Raw genomic sequence first — 25,686 nt, 5'->3', positions numbered from 1 at the left:
TTAAGCATTCCACATTTCTTTACCAATCTTGTTTCAGTTGATTTTGGTGTGGGTAACTGGCAACTGATGGCACAAGGCGGTGAATGTGGTGTCTGACGTTGTGTGATATTTGTCACTAATTGCTGCCTGCTACTCATATTTTGCATGCTTTATGATTTTAATAAACTCTTTGGCACTTTGGACTTCCTTAGAAACAGTTACTGAGTCCTATACATCTTCATGACTAACCAACTGAACATTGCCATCTTCGTACTAGTGAACCTGAATCTTGAGTATTCCAACAACCAGGGCTGTAGATGGTGTGATGGTGAGCTTCCATTCTGATCTCGAATGACCATTCCAGAAAATTTTAGGCTGAAGCTAGTGGCTTTGATACATGCAACAGTGGTCTTTTGCCATCTATAGTTTTAACATAAAGAGTACAGAAGTCGTTGAAATAATGATCTTTCTCATAGACCATTTTAAAACATCATCACAGGATTCTCTGTAAGAGTTCCTACCTCCATCTATGTCCTCTGGCTGGATGGATGTCACTAGCTTCTTTAAGTGATCACACTTAAAGGAAATATTGTTTCTTGGATCTAAAAATCTGCTATTACCCAGGTCACTGTGCTCTGTAATTAAGACCTGACCTTCGCATCCTTCTATCTTCCCAGGCATGAACAGGGCAAACACATGTGCTGCCCCTTCCCTGAGGAGACTGTCATTATTAAGTAGTAGCCAGACATCCTTGAACACGTCTTTAAATTCCTTTGTGGGTGCATGAGTGATGAATTCACTCACCTGACACCAGATTCTCCAAATTAGTAGTATTGGGCTGTTCTAAAATTTCTCACTTTTAGAAAGCCTGCTTCCTTGATTAAAGATGTTATCCTCATTGTATAGCATATGTGTCAATGGTTAATTAGAGACACATTTAACTAAATATCTATTACTTGACCCAGAATGTGCTCCATTCTGAGGATAGATGAGTAAAGATAGTTCTGGCATGGCAGAATTTACTTAAATTCAAATAAACTTTACAGATGACTTAGCAGAAGTCTTCTTGAATATTTACTAAATGCTTGAAGGGCTTAAGAATAAGTGAAAAATATTAAGTTGAATATTAGTATTTGCAGTGAAGTTTTGTAACAGATTTCAGGAGAGGAGACATATTCCTCAAAAATAATCCCGATTTTATTTGCTTCAATGGCTTTTATAAAACATGTTATTATATTTGTGTTTAGTTCCTCATCATTCTCATTCTCTTTAACTATAATTTTACTCATTCTCCTGAAATCTCCAGAATATATTTCTGCCCATATTTGAACCATTGTGTGCATGTGTGTGTGTGAGAGAGAGAGAGAGAAGTTGATTGACTGATTAGTTCCATATATTTGACAATTGTATCCAGAGAGAGGGGAAAATCCTATAAAGAGCCCCTGAATAACAAAGGCAATATTTGGAGCAAAGCAAGCCCCAGTACGAATTCCTTTTGGGAAGATAAACATCTTATAAAATAGTATTTTCAGACAAAACTGCAATTAAATGGCACAACCATTTCAAAGAAACAAGCATAGCATCTCCTGTATTGTGAATGGACTTAAAATCAATCTAAAATCCAAAAGTCTTGGTGAAGCTAGTTCAAGTTAGGGCAAAGAGGAAAACAAAAAAATTAACACTCCAGTCTTGTAATATATTTCATATTTTTATTGTCCTAATCTTCTATATTTACTATATTTTGTCATGTTGCTTTAATTTTTTTATATTCCTGAATTCTAATCTGAACTTCATAAAATATTATGAATTATCTCATAGGATGACGAGAAAATGATAACTACCATGTATTATTACAGTCTGTTTCAAGAATTAGAATCAATATATTATCTTAAAACTTATTTTAAAAAATTAAATAAATGAATATTTTTGAAAATAGCAAAACAATTTTCATATCCATTTTAAATATTTTAAAGTCATTAATGTTAAAATGCTTTTAAATGCTTTTAATATTTCTTAATCCAAGAAGTGTCCTGTAATTGTCTTTAAAATTATTATATAACCACATTTTAAAAAATAATGAGATGGAACCATAGCTTCTTTTACTATTCTTGAAGAATGATTTTTTTTGTATTGTTGTAATTATGAACCACACACATAAAGACAAAAACTTTTTAACAATCCCCATTGGCAATTCACATGATTTTATTATTAGAAAATTATTGTTATACTGAATACATTTCAAGAATACATTTCTAGTCAAAAAAGTCTGAACAGTGTTTAATGAGGGAAGACACTGCATTTCACCACTGAGTTTCTACACAAAAGACATGCTCTGTTCTCACATGGAAAGGAGAATACTGTCACAAAATATCTTCTCACATTTTAAAATCACAACTCCTCGGATCTTCGTGTGGTTTTGCTTTTATAGATTGGGATTTTGAATGTTTGGGATGACTGGTGCGGGAAAAGGGCAGAGGTTGAGACCTTTAGAGCTAATTTTATTTAAAGATGCAAGAACAGAAATTGAAAGATCTCTGTTCCCCTTCACATTACAATAAGTGAGTGAATGGGTGAATAAATAAATAATAAATACATAATGAAAGAATACATAAACAAATAAAAGAGTACTATCTTGACATTAACAAGAACCACATCTGGTGGGTGCTAGACAGTAGTTTTAGGTTGGCCACAGCAGGAAACAGTTGGGAAATCCGAAGTTGGGATCATTCAAGCAGAATGTATTTACAAAAGATTTTACAAAGAGTCATGTGGCTATGCAATAAATAAGCTTCCACTACTCTTAGGCCCAAGGGAACAACATAGAGAAAGTTACACAAGGAAGCCCCCTTTGAGTGGAGCTGGACACATCAGTCAATAACAGAGCCACAAAGAGGCAACCTCAAGTGATGCTGGGTAGAAACACTCTGCTCTCACTCTGCTTTCTACCTGGTATCTTCTGCCAGGGCACCAACTGACAGCCCAACAGAAACAGAGCAAGGGTGTAGTTCATATAGGTCAGCTTCATGAGCCACGAATCTGTTTATTAATGCGGGGTATGGATCTGGAAGGGCCAAATACTTAGCTCAGGATATACAAGTGTATTTTGAATGGACAAACAAGGGATGAATAATAAATGACGAGTTCTCATTTGTTGTAGAGTGTTTGTTACCAAATATTGTGGGGAAACTAGTCCTTTATTTCTCAAGTTAAATAAATGCATTAGATGTTTAATTTCTGTATAGGAAATTATTATGATAAATATTTTAGTGGAATTTTATTCTTATTAACATTTAAGCACTTTTAGGATTATAAATAAATGTTATGTTTATGAATTTAGGGATATATATATATATGATTTTCTTAAGGTTTCTAAGCTAATTTCATATTTGTTTCTATTTCTTTTGAATAACTGGCAAGATCCTTCACCTGTTGTTTAAAGATAATACTAACACTAACACTAAAATTGCTTCACAAAACAAGGGAGTTTATCATAGCAGTGCTAATTAGAAGTAATATTTTTAAAAATGTCAAACAATGAACAATGTGACTTCCAAAATTAAAAATCAATGAAGGGGTGCCTGGCTGGCTCAGTTGGTTAAGCAACCGAGTCTTGATTTTGGCTCAGGTCATGATCTCAAGTTTGTAAGATTGAGCCCCATGACTGACTCCCCAGTCTTTGAGGAGTCTGCTTCTCTCCCTCTGCCCCTCCCCCCACCCACGCTCTCTCTTTCTTTCTCTCTCAAATAATAGATAAATTTTTTAAAAAAATCCATGAGGCATTTTGCACATGTATAAAATTTGTAGCAATTTGTTTTTGCTGAGTCTGTCAATATTGGTCCAATGTGCCAAAGAATACACACTTTAATATATAGCTAATTATAGTCATAACAAAACTTAAAGTAAACCAATCAAGGAAATAAATGTGAACTGTAAATTAATGGAAAATGGAAAAATGAATTATTATTGCAAATGATACAAAATTCTCAAATCTATGTAATTATTTCTTCAGATAAACAGTATCTATTTGTGAGAGGCAGATATAATTGGATGAATTCAATGTGCATGATCAAACACCTACAGATGATTTTCTAAGATAGAGCATCTAATTTGAAATGATAGAGTATAAAAATAAAATGATATTATAAAATAGAATTATAAACTAGTATATGTCTGGTATATAGTATATAACCATACTTTGCTTTTGAGAAGCATATTCTGGACTACTTTTAAACGGCACAAATATTAAATAAAATGAAAGGTTGCACTGTACTTTTTAAATTTTCTTAGTAGAGGGAGGCGTTCTTAAAATTTCTACAAGAGATTCTCAAGCCAAGGAGAGAACATTAATTTGAATTACATTCTGTGGAGTGCATCAAAACTTTTCAATAAAGTTTGTTCCATTCAAAGTCAAGGAAGTAATTTCTTGAGTAGCAATAATAATACTGACTGTTCTTCAGATCTTACCTCAGGGGTCAATTCTTTCCAATTGTAAAAGCAGAAAGGTTTTGTAAGTGTCACTCTAAATTACTCAGAATATTTTGAATTAATTTAGCTCCTGATCCTTTTCAAAGTTTGCTTAGCCTCATGCATTTTAACCATTCTAAAAGTAATCCTCTCTGTTATTAAATATTATACAAGTCATTTAAATAACAAATTCAGTAATATGTTGGCAAAATATCCAATTCCAGATTTATTAAATTTTTAATTGAAGAAGAAAAATACTCTGCTGCTTATATCCAACAGTTTGATAATTTGAGGATTAAGGCAATGAGCATTTATTATTTTTTATTTTTATCTTTTTTTAAAGATTTTATTTATTTATTTGACAGAGAGAGAGAGAGCACAAGTAAGTAGAGTGGCAGGCAGAGGGAGAAGCAGGCTCCCTGCTGAGCAGAGAGCCCAATGCGGGATTCCATCCAGGACACTGGGATCATGACCTGAGCTGAAGGCAGACACTTAACCAACTGAGCCACCCAGGCACCCCAATGATGAACATTTTTTTAAATAAACTATTTTAGTGTTGTGGTTCAATCAAATTTTGCTCATATATTTATATATTTCCCTTTACAATCAACTATATCTTGGTCAAATTAAACTATTAAAGTAAACTTCTACATGTAAAAGAAATGTATTACTATAAATATACAAAATTAAATTTTAATTGTATGTTAATAATTTGGTGGAAAATATTATTAAGTGTGCAGTTAAAACAGTTTGCCTTGATAAAGAAACAAATAAGGGAACATTCATACTTTTTTTTTAAAGATTTTATTTATTTACTTGAGAGACAGAGACTGATAGAGAGAGAAAGCACGTAAGAGGGGAGAAGGTCTGAGGGAGAAGCAGACTGCCTGCTGAGCAGGGAGCCCGATGCGGGACTCGATCCAGGGACTCCAGGATCATGACCTGAGCCGAGGGCAGTTGCTTAACCGACTGAATCACCCAGATGCCCAGGGAACATTCATACTTATCTGAACATTTTGATTCTTTCATCTTTAAATAGGAGAACTGAAATGTTTAATAACCATTGCTTATTACCACACCATGACCACTAGATTTATTACATGTGCTTTCTTTCACCTAAGGCCAATTAAGTATGCAGGTAACTTTTATATCCATGGCATTGTATAAACCTCTGCTCTCTGAGCTTAGACACTAAGCCATTTAAGATTTTTACTAGTGGCAGGAAAGGCTGTATTAGCAGTACATACTTCTCAACCCTTGCTTTTTTCCTATTCTGTTATCATTGTTAAGCTATTCTTTTCTGCTTCCACTTGTGATTTTTCATTATTCCCTTAAAAAAATCAGTTGTGGACTCTACAGTTTGCAATTTTGAAATGTCTTTGAGATTATTATTTCTAGAGAGTCCTGGGATCCATTTAGTTTAAGTGACAGAATTTTAATTGTCACTGACATATGAGACCACAGTAGTTATCTTGTGAGCTCACTCATTTGAGTAAGTTCTGCTTAACTTGCCACTTCTTCCTAAAAGAAATGTGGGGGAGGTACAGAATGGGAAGGAAGACCTGAACGCAGTAATGTTAAAAATAGAATATAATGGGGAGTATCAGTGATTTTTCTTCAAGAAATGTTCCTTATCTGATGGAAGTACTAACCACAAACGACTGGAATGCTCACAAATTCTCCAATCAGCAAATCTGCAAGTGCCTAATAAGCGTATTGTCCTAGAAAGTGGGAAACTATGAAGTATAAAACCCCCATGGCTTCTGCCTTCGTGGAGTTTATCACCTAAGAAAAGTGACAGATATTTGTAAATAGTAAGTAGACAAATACATATAAAACAAGAAGCTGTGATAATTGCTCTAAACCAAAATCACAGGGTGTTCCAAGCATATACATCAAGGAACCTACCAACCAAGTTTCAGAAGTAATTTTCCTAGGAAGTGATATTGGCACTAGGTTCTGATAAACTTGTAAGAATTGAGTAAATGAAGGCCTACAGGAAGCAGTCTATGCAGAGGGCCTGGAGCTGTAAAGGAGGTAGATCAACCAAAATTAAATCTGATGCTGGAGGATGGGGAAGAGGAGCCTGAAGAGGTCTGAGGGGGTAGAGAACATAGATTAAAAACCTATCTCACTACATCAGAAACTAATGATGTCCAGCAACCCTCAGGTTGTTTCCTGAGAGTGGTAGGTGGTGGGGTGTTGGGAGGGATGGGGTGGCTGGGTGATAGATATTGGGGAGGGTATGTGCTATGGTGAGCACTGTGAATTATGTAAGACTGCTGAATCACAGACCTGTACCTCTGAAACAAATAATATGGTATATGTTAAAAAAAAAATAAGAAGGTAACAGGAAGGGAAAATGAAGAGGGGGAATCGGAGGGGGAGACGGACCATGAGAGACTATGGACTCTGAAAAACAAACTGAGGGTTCTAGAGGGGAGGGGTGGGGGGATGGGTTAGCCTGGTGATGGGTATTAAAGAGGGCATGATCTGCATGGAGCCCTGGGTGTTATACGCAAGCAATGAATCATGGAACACTGCATCAAAAACTAATGATGTTGGGCACCTGGGTGGCTCAGATGGTTAAGCGTCTGCCTTCAGCTCAGGTCATGATCCCAGGGTCCTGGGATCGAGTCCCACATCAGGCTCCCTGCTCCTTGGGAGCCTGCTTCTCCCTCTGCTTCTCTCTCTCTCTATCTCTGTCTCTCATTAATAAATAAATAAAATCTTAAAAAAAAAAAAAAAAAACTAATGATGTAATGTATGGGGATTAACATAACATAATAAAAAAAACTAATAATGTAATGTATGGGGATTAACATAACATAATAAAATTAAAAATAACTATTTTTTTAAAGATTATTTATTTATTTATTTGACAGAGAGAGACACAGCGAGAGAGGGAACCCAAGCAGGGGGAGTGGGAGACGGAGAAACAGGCTTCCTGCCGAGCAGGGACCCTGATACAGGGCTTGATTCCAGGACCCTGGGATCATGACCTGAGCTGAAGGCAGACGCTTAAGGACTGAGCCACCCAGGCACCCCAACCTATGTCTTTATAGCAGGGAATTCATAAGCCCTAGAAGAGTTTCCATTAGGAAGGTGACATGGTCAGGTTTGCATTTTGGAATTTCACTGATTAGATGATGTAGATCAGATTACTGGGGATCAAAACAAAGTGCCTATAGGTTGAACAAAAATGGTAGATTATTACAAAAAACTAATCACAGCATGGGAATCTAGATAAAGGAATTATTTCTGGGTTTCTAGTGCTTAAAGTAAGTAATCAAAAATAATACACATTTTCCTCACTAAGAGGAATGGGATTATTTATACAGACCTAATTTAAGAGTATTTTCATCCACTTTGAATAGTTTGAATTTAGAGAAAAATAGTAATTTGTTTAAGGAGATTAATTTAGGTTGTAGTGGCCAAAACTTTTGGGAACAGAACTAAAATGGAGAATTATGACTAAGAACATGACTCAGTGGGCAAAAGTAATCCATGATGTGGAGAAATTAAAATTAATACATTAGAAAGTCTAAATCAAAATATAGCATATGGGAAAACCATTTTATTTTAGTTTAGTTTTTTTATTTTTTAAAGATTTTTATTTATTTATTTGTCAGAGAGAGAGAGAGAGAGCACAAGCAGGGGGAGCAGTAGAGGGAGAGGGAGAAGCATGCTCCTCACTGAGCAAGGAGCCCGATGTGGGACTCGATCCCAGGACCCTGGGATCATGACCTGAGTCGGCAGATGCTTAACGACTGAGCAACCCAGGCATCCCTGGGAAAACCATTTTAAAGTAGTAAAGAGCGGTGCCCGGGTGGCTCAGTTGGGATCGAGCCCCACATCAGACTCCCTGCTCAGCAGAGAGCCTACTCTCCCTCTCCCACTCCCCCTTGCTTGTGTTTCTTCTCGCTGTCTCTCTTTCTCTGTCAAATAAGTAAATAAAAAATCTTAAAAAAAATAAAGTAGTAAAGAAAAACAATTCATTTATGACAAATACTTTTTGTATGGAGTATTTCAAACTACATGCAAAAAGAAAAAAGACTGTAATGAACTCCCATGGACCCACCACTCAGCTTCAATAATATTCAACCCACAACCAACATTATTGTATCTACACACCACACACTCCTGGGTAAGTTTGAGGCAAATGCCAATAGCATATTAATTTATGTGTGAATATTTCAGTGTGTCTCTAAGTTATAAGAATTCCCCTTTTCCAACACAGCATCAGAAACTTATTCCCGCCCCACAAAAAAAGAGAGGAATTCCTTGTTTTAATATTACATGTCCAGTTGCGTTCATGTTATTTCTGTAATTGAAACATAAATGTTCTTTTCCTTTGTTAGTCTCTTAGTTTGAATTGGAACCCCAAACTTCCATATTCTATTCTAGATGCTTCCAGGGTCTTTTACTTTTACTTCAAATCTAATTATTTTACCAGAATATGTCTTAGTGTTGGAAATACTTGCTTAACTTCCCAAGGAACTCACAGTGTTCTGTCATTATGTAGTTTCACATCATTTTTTTGTTGATTTCAGGAAATTTTCTTGGATTATACTTTTCATATTTGTTCTATTCCATTTATTTGGTTTTCTTCTTCAGAGGGGTCAATTACATGTATTTTGTTTTATCTTTCTTTCTTTTTTCTTTGAGTAGGCTCCACACCTAATGCAGGGCTTGAACTCACAAGCCTGAGATCAAGACCTAAGTTCAAGAGTGGGATGCTATACTGACTAAACCACCAATGTGCCCCAATTGTAATTCTTAATGAAGTTCATTCACTTCTGTTTTCATATTTTTCTTTTCTCCAATAATTTCATTCTGATCTTTTATAATATTGATTTATGTTGTTGGCTTATACTTCTGTCATTTCCTTTATTTCTCTTTGCTCATTTCAAAATATTAGGCTGTATTTTTCATTTGCTTTGCCAACATAAATTTCCAACACACTTTCCTCATTTGTAGGAGGCTAATTCTTTTTTTTTTTTTTTTTGGTAGCTTTTAAAGGACAAAACCACAATCTTTTTCACTGGTTCAGTATGAAGTGAGATGAATTTTCATGTACCTCAAAGAGAAAGGAATGGACCAATATCACTTTTCTAGTGTCACTAACCTAAGGCTCCCTTTCTTCTCCTTTCATGCAGATTAAAACAGTAGGATTCAACTTCTAGAGGTCTTCACCCTTTCATCTGAACTCTTCTAATTCTTTGCCTACTATCCAATCCAACTCTTTGGGGATATTCTACTCCTCACCTTGACTTGGGAGACCACTTGGTTTGTTAGCCTCCAAGGTTCATACTCACAAACACCTCACTACAACTTGAGCACTAGCGACCTTCCTTTATGTCACTGCACTCATTGGGAATTAGAAACCTCAAATGCCACCAACCTCCACAACCACCAGTTTCAGATGCTGTGTTAGGATTGCCCCCTGACTCTTCCAGTATGTACATGATGATGATTTTCAGTGCTCTTCTTCTCAGAACTATCACATGATTTTCTTCCATATATTTTGGTAACAGTTGTGTCTTGTAGGTGTTGGTGTTTATCCCAAACCATTATATTTGGGGGCTCATGAGAATGAAAATGCTAGTTTTGGAATAGGAGTTGTCCTACTTATTGTCCTACTTGATTCTGCTATTCTACTTGCTTATTTTTTTATGAGTGAAATTCGAATAGATTAACAATATCTACCACTATCAATGTTGCCTTCACAGAATAACTTACTAAAAGAGTGTTTTAATTTTAAATTAAGTGCTATAGCTCATTTAAGAAAGGATCTGCAGCTGGTTTTCTTATAGTAAAAAATCATATACAAGTCCTTTTATTCTCAGCTCTGGTTAGATATTTATAAAAATAAGAGATGCCTTCAATTTAGTGTAATATGCATTATTGAGCAACTACTATACTGCCAAACTCCTTTTGGGCAGAATAAATGTTAACAATCAAATATTTGTATTGAAAGACTTGAGAGAAATGAAACACTGTGCAGCTGGTACAAAAATATAAAATAATATTCCTTAACCCAGAAATACGTCAACTCTGTACTTCTGAGGAAAAACAAAATCTGTACAAAACACTCTATAATGAATGATCTAATTTTAACAACAACAACAAATATATGGATGAAAGTAAAGATGAGTGTTTGCCAAAATAGTAGATAGTAATAATCTCTAAATTTTGGGATTAGACTTTCTTTATACTTTTATCATGCTTTTGTAATATTTTATTATTTTTGTTTACTAGTTTTTTTGCAATGAGCCAGCATTATATTTAAAATTAAAAATAGGCTCTATTTTTGCAGACTAGGAACACTGGAAAATCAGTGAAAAATCCTTTTGCATATCTACAAACTATGTAGGATGTATGTGTGATCAAGATATTATAGACAGTGTGTTCAAAATATGTAAGAATCAAAAAAAAAGAAAAGATATGTAAGAATGGATTATTTTCCTATGGATACATTTCAGTCCTATTGTGAGTAAGAAGGAGAAAACGAGGAAAAGGAGGGAGAAAGAAGACAACATAAGCCATTTGTTCAAGCTCAGGTCCTATAATCTCTCTCTGGGTGTGTCTCTCTTTTTTCCTCCTGCTCTCTCTCTGGTCAGCCACCTACACAATGCAGGACCTATCTCAAAGTCTTCTGATGAACATAGAAGAATTGCAGTATGCATGGAGGGTAACATACATTCCTGAATGACTCCATGAAGCTAATCTTACCTGCCATCTTCACTGGACTATGATAAGATAGAACTATCTAAATCACTGAGTTTTGGGAATGTGTCTGCTACACAATTAAGAATACCATCTTCAAAGTCATTTTCAGATACCTGGTTGCATTTTTCTTGTATTTAATTAAAAAAGAATTCCTTTAGCAGCGTAAGATGTGAATCAACCAATGATTTGTTTTTCATTGATTGAGCTAAGTATTTTACCTTAATAAGCCTTGCTTCTAAAAAGTGCATACTTTAAAGGAAATGGAAAGAATATATGGTTTCCATAACATTTTCATGGATTAAATCATTTTCTCCAAGTTACTTTTCTTAATCTCCCATTGGGTTGCAATATAACTGTGAATTTACACCTTTGAGTCTTTCAGTAAATTCTACACAAATTCTTGACCTCTAACTTAAAGTAACTAGGGTAAAATAATGAGTTAAAGGTGTTGTAAGATATTTAAGTATAGTTTATGCTTTATATAAATTTAGAAGATAGATGTGGCCTACCTTGCTCCATGTGGTTATTTTAATTCAGAGACTAAAATGGTGGTTTGAAAAGTTCTTCAGTTGAGAAAAACCATAAATCTGCTAGCTAAAAATCACTGTCATTTTTTTGGAAACAAACTTTTCAGCCTGAGAGGTGTTGGCAAGTTAATTTTCAAAGTGTTTGCAGTGCCCTAAGAAAATATCAATTTATATTAAAAACCAACAGAAATATTTTATTTTCTCTGCTACCATAATAAGAATCATTCCAAGTAATTCCTTTTATAATAAGCTTATCTTGATATTTCACTTTTTGAATTTTTGGTTTCTCTCCATTTCTTATTTTAATAAATATGCACACCTGGAACTTAAAAAAAACTCATATGATTGAGAATATTGGACTTGTGAGAAGCATCAAATAATTTAATATGAGTTTGTTTTGCTCTAAAATTTTATTTGCTTAAAAGTATTAAATACATTTATATCAGTTTCAGAATTTTGTTAAAATCAAAACAATTTTCCTACAGAGGGCAGCACTGGTAGAAATACAGTGAACATATATATATATTTTTTTAAGATTTTATTTATTTATTTGACAGAGACACAGCGAGAGAGAGAACACAAACAGGGGGAGTGGGAGAGGGAGAAGCAGGCTTCCTGCCGAGTGGGGAGTCCGATGCGGGCTCGATCCCAGGACCCTGGGATCATGACCTGAGCCGAAGGCAGCTGCTTAACGACTGAGCCCCCGAGGCACCCCTACAGGGAACGTATTATATTAATAGGTCAAAGAAAACTTTAAAAAGCACATCTGCTATGACCAAGGCAGTGTTAGCACAGTATCCCAAAACAGACTGCTGGGAAAGAGAAGCAAACAGGCAATTGTGTTTGTATCTTGAGGTCATTATCCGATTTTTTCCTATATAAATTCAATTTAGAACAAATTGATAACTTGAAAATATGAGCACCTAACATTCCATGTAGACAACTGTCAATTTCTCTAGATAGTTTTTCTTTTTTTTTCCTCATGAGTTGTGATGATTAATTTTATATTTCAACTTGACTGGGCTATGAGGTGCCCAGATATTTCATCAAATTTTTCTCTAGGTATATCTGTGAGCATGTTTTTGGATGAAATTGACATTTAGATGGGTAGAATGAGTAAAGTAGATTGGCTTGCTCAATATGGGTGACTTTCATCCAGTCAGTTGAAACTTGAATGGAAAAAAAATTGCTGACCCTCCCCCAGATAGAGGGGAATTCTTTCTGCCCAATTGATCAGGTGTGACATTGCTTTTTTTTTTTTTCTTTTTAAGACTTTTTTTTTAAAAGAAGTTTTAGTTTCAGAGCAGAATTGAGAAGAAGAGATTTTCTATATACCCCTGTTCCTTCACGTGCATAGTTTCCCACATTATCAATATATCCAACCAGATGGTACATTTGTTACAACTGATAAATCTACATTGACACATCATAATCACCAAGGGTTATAGCTTACATTACAATTCACTCTTGGTGTTGCACATTCAGTGGGTTTGGACAAATGCATAATGATATGTATCCATCCTTATGGTATTATACAGAGTATTCTCACTGTCTTAAAGATCTTATATGTTCTACCTAATTATCCCAAGGTCCCTACTTACAACCCCTGGCCACCACTGACCTATTTACTGCCTCCATAGTTTTGCCTTATTCAGAATATCATATAGTTGGTACCATGCAGAATAACACATTTTGGTTTGACTTCTTTCACTTAGTAATATTCATTTAAGTTTTCTCCATTTCCTTTCATGGCTTGATAGTTCTACTTCAGGATTCATTAGGAATTTTGGCTCTTCAAATAAATTTTAGAAATCAGTTTGTTGTTATCCACAAAAGAGCTTGCTGGGATTTCCAGTAAGATTGCATTTAATTTATGGATTAAGTTGAGAAGAACTGACATCTTGACAATACTGAGTATTCCTATCTATGAACATGGAACACCTCTCCATTTATTTAGTTCTTTGTTTTGTTCATCAGAGTTTTGTAGTTTTCCTCACATAGACTTGAACATATTTTCTTAGATTTATACCTAAGCATTTCATTTTTGGGGGGTGCCAATATAAATGATACTGTGTTTTTTGTTATTTTTTTCTTTTAATTTCCAATCCATTTGGTCATTGTTTGTATATAAGGAAGCAATTGACTTTTAAACTTTAACCATGTTTTGTGTTCCTTGCTATAATTGCATGTTAGTTCTAGGATTTTTTTCATCAATTCTTTTGGATTTTCTATGTGGATGATCATGTCATCTATGAACAAAGACAGATTCATTTCTTCCTCCCCAATCTATATGATTTTATTTCCCTTTCTTGTCTTTTGCAGTATCTCAAGCTTGCAGTACAATGTTAAAAAGGAGTGATGAGAGGGGACATACCCGTTTCTCATCAAGCACAATAGTGTCTGCAGGGTTTCTATAGATATTCTTTATCAAGTGGAGGTAGTTCCCTTTTATTTCTAGTTTATTGAGAGTTTTCATTATGAATGGGTGCTGGATTTTCTCAAATACTTTTTTTGGCATCTATTATATGACCATGTGATTATTCTTTTTTAATCTGTTGATGTGATGGATAATAATTAATTTTCAAATGTTGAACCAGCCTGGGATAAATCCCACTTAGTCATGGGCATTCTCTACTTTATCCATTAGAGCTTTTAGGATATTAATCATAGTTGTTTTAAATTTTTGGTCTGATAATTCTAACATCCCTATTATATAGTTCTCACTTTTGCTCTGAGTCTTCAATTTATTTTTATTTTTAGTTTTTGTTTTTTGGTATTCCCTATTATTTCTTCTTGATTGCAGGGCATGATATACCTGGTAAAATGTTTTGCTTCTGAATAGGCCTTTAGTAATGGGGTGCTGAAATGTGAGGAAAGTTTTCTATGGTCATATGTTTAAGTCTCAGGGTTTTAGTTAAAATTTGCCTCTGCACTGCGAACTTCACAAATAGTTCTTAGGCTTTTTGTTTTTTGTTATTTTTACCCTCCTTTAGGTGGAACAGGATGACTAGAGCCAGCAAGAATTGGGTATTTTCTTCCCCAGGTCAGTTAGTTTCCCCAGCAAATTAGGCCCTTTTTATTTTTTTGTTTGTTTGTTTCAAGTTTTTATTTAAACTCTAGTTAGTTAATGTATGGTGTAAAATTGGTTTCAGGAGTAGAATTTAGTGCTTCATTAATTACATATAACACCCAGTGCTCATCACAACCAGTGCCTTCCTTAATACCCACCACCCATTTAGCCCATCCCCCACCCACCTTCCCTCCATCAACCCTCAGTTTGTTTTCTACAGTTAAGAGTCTCTTATGGTTTGTCACCCTCTTTTTTTTTTCCCTTTCCCCTATATTCATCTGTTTTGTTTCTTAAATTCCACATATGAGTGAAATCATATGATATTTCTCTTTCTCTGACTGACTTGTTCTGCTTAGCATAATACATGCTACTCCAGTCATGTCATTGCAAATGGGAAGATTTCATTCTTTTCTATGGCTGTGTAATATTCCATCTATATATATATATATATATATATATAGATGGAATATTACTTCTTTATCCATGCAGTAGTCAGTGGACATTTGGGGTCTTTCCATAATTTAGCTATCATTGATAATGCTGCTATAAACACCAGGGCACATGTGTACTTTTGAATCAACATTTTTGTATCCGTTGGGTAAATGCCTAGTAGTACAATTGCTGGATCGTAGGGTAGTTCTATTTTTTACTTATTGAGGAATCTCTATACTGTTTTCCAGAGTGGTCGCACCAGTTTGCCTTCCCACCAACTGCGTGAGAGGGTTCCCCTTTCTCCAAATTCTCACTGACATCTATTGTTTTCTGTGTTGTTAATTTAAGCCATTCTGACAGGTCTGAGTTGATATCTTATTGTAGTTTTGATTACTATTTCCCTGATGATGAGTGTTATTGAGCATCTTTTCATGAATCTGCTAGCCATCTTATGTCTTCTTTGGAAAAATATCTATTCATGTCTTCTGCCCATTTCCTAACTGGATTAAATATTTTTTGGGTGTTGAGTTTGATAAGTTCTTTATAGATTTTGGATACTAGCCCTTTATCAGATATATTATTTGTAAATATCTTCTCCCATTCCATAGGTTGCCTTTCAGTTTTGTTGATTGTTTCCTTCACTGAGCAAAAGCTTTTTATCCTAATAAAATCCTGATAGCTTATTTTTGCTTTTGTTTCCCTTGCCTCCACAGACATAAACAGTAAGAAGTTGCTAATGCCAGGGGTGCCTGGGTGGCTCAGTTAGTTAAGCATCTGCATTCTACTCAGATCAAGATCCCAGGGTCCTGGGACTGAGCCCCACATTGGGCTCTCTGCTCAATGGAGAGCCTGCTTTTTCCTCTTTTTCTGCCTGCTGCTCTGCCTACTTGTGCTCTCTCTCTCTGTCAAATAAATAAATAAAATCTTAAAAAAAAAAAGGAAAAAGAAAGAGGTTGCTAAGGTCAATGTCAAAGATGTTGCTGCCTGTGTTCTCCTCTAGGATTTTGATGGTTTCCTGTCTCACATTTAGGTCTTTCATCCATTTGAATTTAGTTTTGTGTATGGAGTAAGAAAATGGTCCAGGTTCATTCTTTTGCATGTTGCTGTCAGGTTTATCCAACACCATTTGTTGAAGAGACTTTTTTCCATTGGATATTCTTACCTGTTTTGTCAAAGATTAGTTGATCATTTCTGGGTTTTCTATCCTGTTCCATTGATCTATGTATTTGTTTTTGTGCTAATACCATATTGTCTTGATCACTACAGCTTTGTAATATAACTTGAAGTCTGAAATTGTGTTCTACGGTTTTCAGAGTACAGATCTTTTTCTTCTTTGGTTAGGTTTATTCCTTTTCTATGTATCTTATGGTTTTAGATGCAATAGTAAATGGGAATAATTCCTTGATCTCTCTTGCTGCTGCTTCTATTGGTGTATAGAAATGCCACAGATTTCTGTACATTGATTTTTTCACCCAGCAACTTTACCAAAATCATGTATCAGTTCTAGCAATTTTTTGGTGGAGTCTTTCAGGTTTTCTACATGGAGTATCATGTTGCCTGCAAATAGTGAAGTTTGATTTCTTCCATGCTGAATTGGATGCCTTTTATTTCTTTTTGTTGTCTGATTCCGGGGGCTAGGACTTCCAGTACTATGTCAAATAACAAAGGTGAGAGTGGACATCTCTGTCTTGTTCCTGTTGGTAGAGGAAAAGCTATCAGGTTTTCTCCATTAAGGATGATATTAGCTGTGGGTCTTCTATATATATATATGTATATATATATATATATAGACCCTTGTTAATTAGTTTTCCCTGAGGGCAGGCCTTGTTAAGAAGCAGAGTGCTCTGGGACTTTTCAAAATGGTTTCTTTTTCACTCCCCCTGTTGGAAGCATGAAAGAATTTTTCTCTAATACTGTAAACATTGTAAATTTCACCATACTGTGTGGACTCCTTTATGAGTGGGTTTGCTTGGAGTTTTTAACTCTCAAACTTATTTTTATTGAGCCTCCAGCAATGTGTAAATTTTTTTTACTACTCTGGCACTGGTTCCCATGGAATTTTCCATGTATGAGTCTCTGCTGAAGGAAACTGTGACTCCCTGTATTCACTTGTCTGTCTCCAATTTTGGGAGCCATGAATTACCTTGTGTACTCCCCTTTCTTACAGATCCAAGAAGAGTTGATTTTCTGTCTGTTCATTGTTTTACTGGTTGTTAAGATGGAGTGGCGATTCCAAGCACCTTATATGTAGAAACCAGAAGTCTGGAATGATTTTTTCCTGCCTTCAGTGTCAGCCTGAAAAATTAGCTCTTCTTGGGTCATAAACCTGTGGACTTTAAGACTGGAACTTATACCATCAGTTTTACTGGCTCTTAGTCTTTGGTCTTAGACTAAAACTTCCTCCCTTTGATTTCCGGCTTACCTACTGTAAACTTTGGGACTTCCTAGCCTCTGTTATTACATGAACCAACCCTTTATTATATATATCTATATACATTTCCCATTGTTTCTTTTGTTTGGAGAACCCTGACTAATACAACAGTCTTTCCCATTTTACATTCCTCTGATAGCTAATTGAAGATAAATGAAGTAATTTAAGTTCTAAGAAAAAAAATCCTAAAATACCTGTTGCAGGTGTTAGAACAAACCTTTATTCAATAATTAGTACAAATAGAGTCTCTCTGTTTCTCTCATTCTAAAGAAATGTGTCTCATTTTTCTCACACATCAGGTGGCAATATAGTGAGTGGAAAACATGTAAGAATAGTGGGGGTGTGCAGACAATAATGGTAATACCTTCCCCTGCATTGTAATTACCCAAAGCATTCCAACATAGACTTTAGGCACACAAAATAACTAGACGGAGGGGAGAATAAATATTTTCATTCTTTACAGATGAGAACATGGAGGCATAGCAGAGAAAAAGTAAGTGGCAGAACTAAATTTTCAACCTGGATCTTCTGACAATAAATCAAGTGTTCTTACAATTGAATGACTCTGCTTATAGACAGAGTCTGCATTAATAATGTCATTCAAGAGGGAGTTGACAGTCATTCAAAAGAGAAAGGACAAATAAGACCCAGTGGATTTCTGCTCCAAAAGGCAAGAGTAATTTAAACTTAGAGAAACTAATAGCTATGTAAAACAATGTATGGCAGGGTGAATTGTAGGTCATTGCAAAGAGGTACTCACATATATTCTAAATAAAGGAAAAAGAGTTTAAACAAGTATATTAATGAAAAAATAATAATATTAAAAATAGTGGTAGCAAAATCCAACATTACCAAACACATATTAAATTTGAAGGCTCTTCCATGAATATTTGGTATTTGTAAAAATGATTTAGCCACAAAAATGTTACTCTTTCATTTTAACATACCTGGTAAAACTGAGGCTGAGAGATTAAATAACCTCTTAAAAGTTATGATATCAAGGATATCATATACCAGAATCACTGAATTCTACTCCTGAAACAATCAAACTATATAAAATTATATATATTTCAAAAACCAAGAAGTATTCCTGAAATGAATGGAATTATATATATTTCAAAAACCAAGAAGTATTCCTGAAATGAATGGAAAATAGACCAGCAAATTTATATACTTATTTATTTATTTATGAGAGAGGGGCACACACATGCCTGCACATAAGGTGGGGGGAGGGACAGAGGAAGAGGGAGAGAGTGCCTCAAGCTCACTCCCTGCTGAGCAGGGAGCCTGACATGGAGATTGCTCCCAGGAACCTGAGATCATGACCTGAGCCTGAATCAAGAGTCAGCCGCTTAACAAACAGCCACACAGGTGCCCCCCGGCAAAAGTTTTTAAGAATTCTGAAATTATTAAACAAATTGCTAAGTACTTAGTTTCTTTTCTCACTTATTATAAATGGAGTATTTAGAGCTTAACAAATAAAAAATTAGGAACTAACTAAAGTATGTGCTACCATCACTAGTTGTCTTAGATTTTACTCTCCAAGCCTGAGACAAGGGCTCAAGTAAAAATTTATTCATTAGGAAGATTTCCAATAGGCTTAATATTGGTCAGGGAGATGAAAAGTGGAAATAGGAAGCAAAGAAACCAAGGAAGACTAGCAAGTCAGCAAGGTTAAGTTTGGTTCATTTTTGATAAAGGAGATTTGGAGAAAATGTTAGTCATATCTCAACTTTCTTCAGTCAGAGAATATTTATTCCCCTGTGCCCCTAATTCCCTGGTTAAAAGCAAGAGTGTACAGGCAGAGAGGAGTCCTGTTCTTCTAGACTGAAGACCAAGAAAGTTGGGGGAGCCTAGGGCATCTCTGAAAAAAAGATGGAGGTGTTGGCAACTGGAGGAAAAAGTCACCAGATGCCAGTTACTGATATACAAGGACATGAAAAATTAACCACGAGGATATGAGCAGAACACTGACACACCTATTATTCAAGTGATTATTTGCTAATGCTTTTATATAAAGCATATGAGCTTATCCGTAGACACTTCTTGGCCTCCCTCACTTATACTGAAACTTGACTTCTCTACTCACGTATCAGTGACCATGAAGCAGTTATGAGAGATGAAGGAGGGGATTTCTCCTGGTGCATTTTAAACTCCACAACAATGTAAATCTCCTAAGTTAAATGTAGGAGTTCTAGAGAGTTTCTCCAGCCCACATGGCTCAACCATATGCAATCAATATTCAAAATGTGCCAGGCTGTTCCATTGGTGGCCCCCAAATAAACACCTTGTGTTATACCTTTCCACATTTTCTGTGGGCTTGGCTCTATGATTTGCTTTAGTCAATGGATATCAGCTAGCAAATGCACAGATACTTGATGAGCGTTTTCGTATTGGGGCCTGTCTCTTTAAAATAATTCCTCTGGGTATCAAGCTGCCAAGTTATGAGAAGTCACAGAATATCTTGCTGGGGGTGGTGCACATTGGGAGGCCTTGGGGGATGAGACACTATATAGAGCGAGAGAGCTCAAGGAGGAGAAACAATGTGTCCCAGCTGATTTGCCTACTGAATGCAAATAGGCAATCCCAACTCATGACAGGAGAAGTAGAATTGCTCAATCTCCAGAATCATAAAATTAAACAAATTGTCCTTGCTTCAAGCTACTCCCTGTGTTTTGTTACACAGTAACACATAATTAATGTAATTTTAATCTAAGGGAATAGGAACTCATATGATTCAAACAAAAAACACCAAAGTAGTAATAATCATACAGGCCTCTTTTGACATTACAACCAGTCATCCAGATCATGCTTTGGTTAATGCACCATTAGTGTAATTCTGAATTAGTCCTCCATATAACCTATTCCTGCCTAATCCTGGAGCTGAGGAAATTGAACCTCAGAGAGGTTAAGTAACCTAAAGCCACATAGTAATTTTCAGACTCATAATCTGAATCCATGTTTACCTGGCTTCAAAGTCTATTCTTTTCCCTAATTCTCTGCCACAAATTATAAAAGGGGCCCTGAACGTGAGAGCATATGTTGCCATTAGGCCTGTCAATTTGTGAAAGCAAAATTAATGCACATCAGTTATCTGCTTTTACAAGTCTGTCTTTGAAAAATCTTTACAACCCCAAAACAATAAAAAAATGGAAAAAAGAGAGATGAGAAGAAAATTCTTTACATCTAAGAAGGACAAGAATAAACTGGTGAAAGTGAACATTGATTCTTTTCAAACAAAAATGTTCTTACATTAGGAGTGAAACCCCCTAACCCCCCAAAAAGCACTCACTTGTAATGATGAGAAAATGCAAATGTGTAACTTTCCCTGGTATAATGCAATAGTGTAGTGTTGAAGATACAGGCTGTAGAGCCTAAAGTCAGTCCTGGTTCTTTCTCTTACTAGTTATGTGACCCTGGACAAGTTATTTAAACTGTGAGTTCTCAGTGTCTTCATCTGTAAAATGATTATATTAATACTATCAACATTATTAACCTCATTATTTGGGGGAATTAAGACAATTATTATATGTCAAGTGCTAAGAATAGTGCCCAACATAGAACATATTCTATGTGCTAGCTGTTATTACTACTATTATTGTTATGATCATTATTATTAACTTCCTTTTAGAATTCAAAATAACCTCACATTCATAGGTACAATATCTTACATTCATAGATACAAAATCACTCTTAAAAATTTTCTCAGAAGTTTAGTTTCTGAACAACTATTTTGTATATCAAGTACAACAGGTTTGGCAAAATAATGGGCTATTTTATTTAAAAAGAATAATTTTAATGAAAATTTAATTTTATCAATACATTTTAATAAACTGATATTAACATTTGTCTTTTATTTTCTATATTCAGGGCATCATGGGAGAAGATCAGAAAGTGAAAACAGTAACAATGGAAGTACAAAGAAAAGACTGCATGCAGCTTTGATGACTTTGGGCCATCCTCCACCATGAGTATCCTCATCTACGTTTACCCAGGGCCTCTGCTTTCCTTTAATATACCATTGAGCTCATTTGACAGAGATTCACTGGCATGCAATTGTCTCTTTAACTTGACTAGTTAGTTGTTCTTTGAATCCAGAGACAGCTTACTCAACACTGTTACTTTTGTGCTGAGATGTCTGCTAGGCACTGAGAGTCCTTTCAGTAACTATTTGCTGAAGGAATGAACAAGTAAACTATAATCTGTAGGATTCATTCCTGCTTAAACATAGGGTTCTTTTGGTTAATAATGATTTTATCTAATGAATCTTCCTACAGTATCAGTGATTGTTATAGGAGGTAATAAAAGACGGAGTTACATAAATACATTTACACTAACTTTAAGTATTTTCTTTCTTTGAATGGCTTTAGAAACAATTTTCCTTAATTCCTTGGGAACAAATGATGACAGAAATCCAGGGCAATGTGCTGATGGAATGGTCTCAAAGTTACCGACTTTCTAATAGAGTTTTAACATGAGGGAAGACTCATCTAGCAACATGAGTCTTCAAAATCCAGATGCACATTTCCCCAATCCTATGTGATAGCTTCAGTGAGGGCATTTTAGTAGTAGATAGACACTGAGACACTGAGACAAAAGGTAAAACAAAGTAATTGTCATGATTTGATTATTAATTTATATCCAGATCATGAGTACCATTCTTGATCAAAGAAATATCTGATATGATTGTGAAATCAAATACATACCTTAGCCATTACATCTTCCTCATATAATGCAGCTTTGTAAATCTTTTTTTATCTGTTTTGTTTTATTTTTATATCTCATTTCAGCAATGAAAAAAGTCTCTTTAACATAAGCTTATGGCAGCTATTACTGTCACTCTGCTCGTCATATCAGAGATAATATCCTTCTGTGATAATAATGAAAATGAGTGTAAGTCCACGTGTCTGGTTCTCTGTAATTCTCTGAGCAACTCACAGCTCAGAATAATGTTGTTAGGACTGAACTGAGGTTAAATATAAAGCAAACAACTTGAAGACTTTTATGTCTCAGTAATTAGTTGGTCTAATGAAGATGTTTTACATTTTTTCTTTCCCATTATTAAAGGCAATCAGTAAAATAATTTCTCTGTAGAGAAATCACAATATCAGAAAATCACTGTAATTTAAATTAGAAAAACAGACTGGCCTTGTGTTCTCCTGGAGGAGACACTGTCTTAGATCAGGAGGTTTTTTGTTTGTTTGTTTTTATTCAATTCTCCACTAGGTGTGTGACTTTACACAACTTACATAGGCTTCTGTCCTCAGTTGCCTTACTGATAAATACCTTCCTTCCCTGAGAGCAAAGAACTATACCTTAAAAGCACAAGTTCACCTCCAGGTTGAATTACACCAATGAAGTAGTTACAATAAGAACTACTTCATAATTTACTCCATCACTGATGTATTTATTATATTCCTCCCTCAACTTAATTTCTGAAAGATATTCAAAAATTCTCAATAAAGGGTAACTCTGTTCATCAATTTCTCAGGCTCAAAATCTTGTAGTTATTGTTGATTATCCTCTTCATCTCCCACTCCATATCCAATTCAATAGACAATTTTGTCAACTCTATCTTCAAAATATCTACTGAATCAGATCATCTCTTGACACCTTCACTGCCAACTACCCACTGATACTCAAACATATGTGGCATGCAGTATGATAGTGGGATTTTAAATGGTCAATTTATACCCACTCTTGCCCCATCCAGTGTATTCACAGCATGCAATAACAATGATTCTTTGAAAAACAAATTAGGGGTACCTGGGTGGCTCAGTTGGTTAAGCGTCAGGATCTTGGTTTCAGCTCAAGTCATGATCTTGTGGATTGTGGGATGGACCCGTGTTGGGCTCTGTGCACAGAGGAGAGACTGCTTGAAGACGCTCTCCCTCTTCCCCTCCCCCATTTCTCTCTCTCTATCTCTCTCAAACAATGAATAAATAAATCTTAAAAAAAGAAATAATATTATGTCACCCCTTTGCCCAAAGCATTCCATTGCCTTTCCCTATAATTCACAATAGAAATCAAAATCCATATTATGACTACTAAGCCCTGCATCTCATGGCATTCTCTAGCTCTTTTACCTTATCCCCTAGCATTCTTCCTGTGTTCACTTCACTTTAGCCACACTGAGCCCCTGACTGGTCCTCAAACAGTCATATTCTTTTTTGAGGACTTTTACTCTTACAGTTGCTTCTCTGGATATCTTCAGAGTTCATTCTTCACTTCTTTAAGGTCTCCCCTCAAATATTACATAATCTGAGAAGATGTCTCTTGTCACTTCAAGTAAACTAGAGCAATGCCTGCCATTCTTTTATATTGTGCACTTTTTTTAATTGCATGCATCAACTTAATATTACACACGTTCACGTACACACACACATACTTGTTTTCTGTCACCATCTTCCTCTTCCACTCCCATACTAGCAGTAAATTTATCTGTTTGGGTCTATTTTATACTCAGTGACTAAAGTAGTGCTTGTTGTCCAGTTGACATGAAATACATATTTTGTGGAAGAAAAAAGTGAATGAAGTGACAAGAAGAGAAGAAAAGGAAAACGGGACAGAAGCAAAAAAGGAAATACAAAGGAACAAGAAAGGAGTCAAGTAAGACACATCTGTTGGAAATCTGTATCAACAGACGTGTTGGGAAATTAGATCTCCATATGCAAAAAATAAGGTTGGACCTTTACCTTCTACCATATAAAAATTAACTAAAAATTGATCAGAGACATAAAAATGAGTTAAAACTACATAACTTTTAGAGGAAGACAGGGTAAAAAGAATATGACTAGGATTTGATAACAGCTTCCTAGATATTATCAAAGACAAGTAACACAAGAGAAAATAGGTTGGATTTCATCAAAATTAAAGGATTTGTGCATCAAAAAAAATTTTTTTAAGTACCCCATTGACAGAACAAATAAACAGTTTACAGAATGTGATAAAATATTTGTCTAATCTAATATATTTAATAAGGGATTTTTTTACCCAGAGCATATAAAAAATTCCTATAACTCAACAATAACAACAAAGAAAACCAGAAAATTAAATTTAAAAAATGAGGAAAGGACTTGAATCGTTGTTTTTCTAAAGAAGATAGAAAAATGGCCAAAGAGTATATGAAAAGATACTCAATATCACCAGTCTTTAGGGAAGTACAAATAAAAACCACAAAGGGATACCACACTGTACCCATTAGAATGGCCATTATTAAGTATGTATATATTTAAAGAAATATATATATAAAGAAATTAACAAGTATTGGCAAAGATATGTATAAATTGGAACCCTTGTGCATTGCTGGTGGGAATGTAAAGGATGGAAAACTATAAGACAATTCTTCAAAAAAAATAAACATCTTAAGCATAAAATTACCAAATGATCCAATATGTCTCTTCTAGATATATATCCAAAAGAAATGAAATAAGGGACTCAAGCAAATATGTGTACACCCATTTTCATAACAACATTATTGACAATAGCCAAAAGGTAAAAGCAATTCAAGTATCTTATCAATGGAAAGATGGATAAACAAAATGTGGTAAATCATATAAATTGTAAAATAGAATCTACCGCAGCTCTAAAACGGAAGGGAATTCTGACACCTGCTACAACATAGATGAACCCTGAGGACAAGGGATAAGACAAATAAGACTAAGATGTAATTTTCCCAGGTTACACATGTGTTAATTCCATCTTAGATGTACCTTGACCCCGAATTCCATGTTCCTTGTCTGAAATGAGCAAGTAAGCAAAGACATAAAAAAAAAAGAAAAAAGAAAGCAAGAAAGCTCTCTTTTTGTAGGTGTCTAATGTATGCCAGCTCCTATATGATTTTAATGTAAGAAATATTATCTTTTTCTTTAATTTTGAGTGATTTTCCAAAAATGCTATATAATTTGTTACAACAAATTATGTTTTTGTTACAACAAATTATTAAGGTGTATAATCAAGAGTGTGAGAAGTTGAAATTTGAGTGTATTGTACTTTTTCATATTAAGCCCCAAATCATGTTTATAATAAAATGCATACACTCTCAGATTTTA

The 25,686-nt window shown here is 35.0% G+C and overlaps 1 pseudogene; it reads right to left on the bottom strand.

Annotated features, from left to right (window-relative positions):
• Nucleotides 1-24,059, bottom strand: LOC114204731 (F-actin-capping protein subunit alpha-1 pseudogene; annotated as a pseudogene).
• Between the last annotated feature and the right edge of the window lie 1,627 nt (nucleotides 24,060-25,686).

The sequence above is a fragment of the Eumetopias jubatus genome, unplaced genomic scaffold (genome assembly GCF_037043125.1).
Source record: "Eumetopias jubatus isolate StellerSeaLion01/CBP00866 unplaced genomic scaffold, mEumJub1_p1.0 scaffold_5, whole genome shotgun sequence".
NCBI lineage: Eukaryota > Metazoa > Chordata > Mammalia > Carnivora > Otariidae > Eumetopias > Eumetopias jubatus.
The sequence above is the reverse complement of the archived record's forward strand: the minus strand, read 5'-3'. Positions and strand labels throughout refer to the sequence as shown.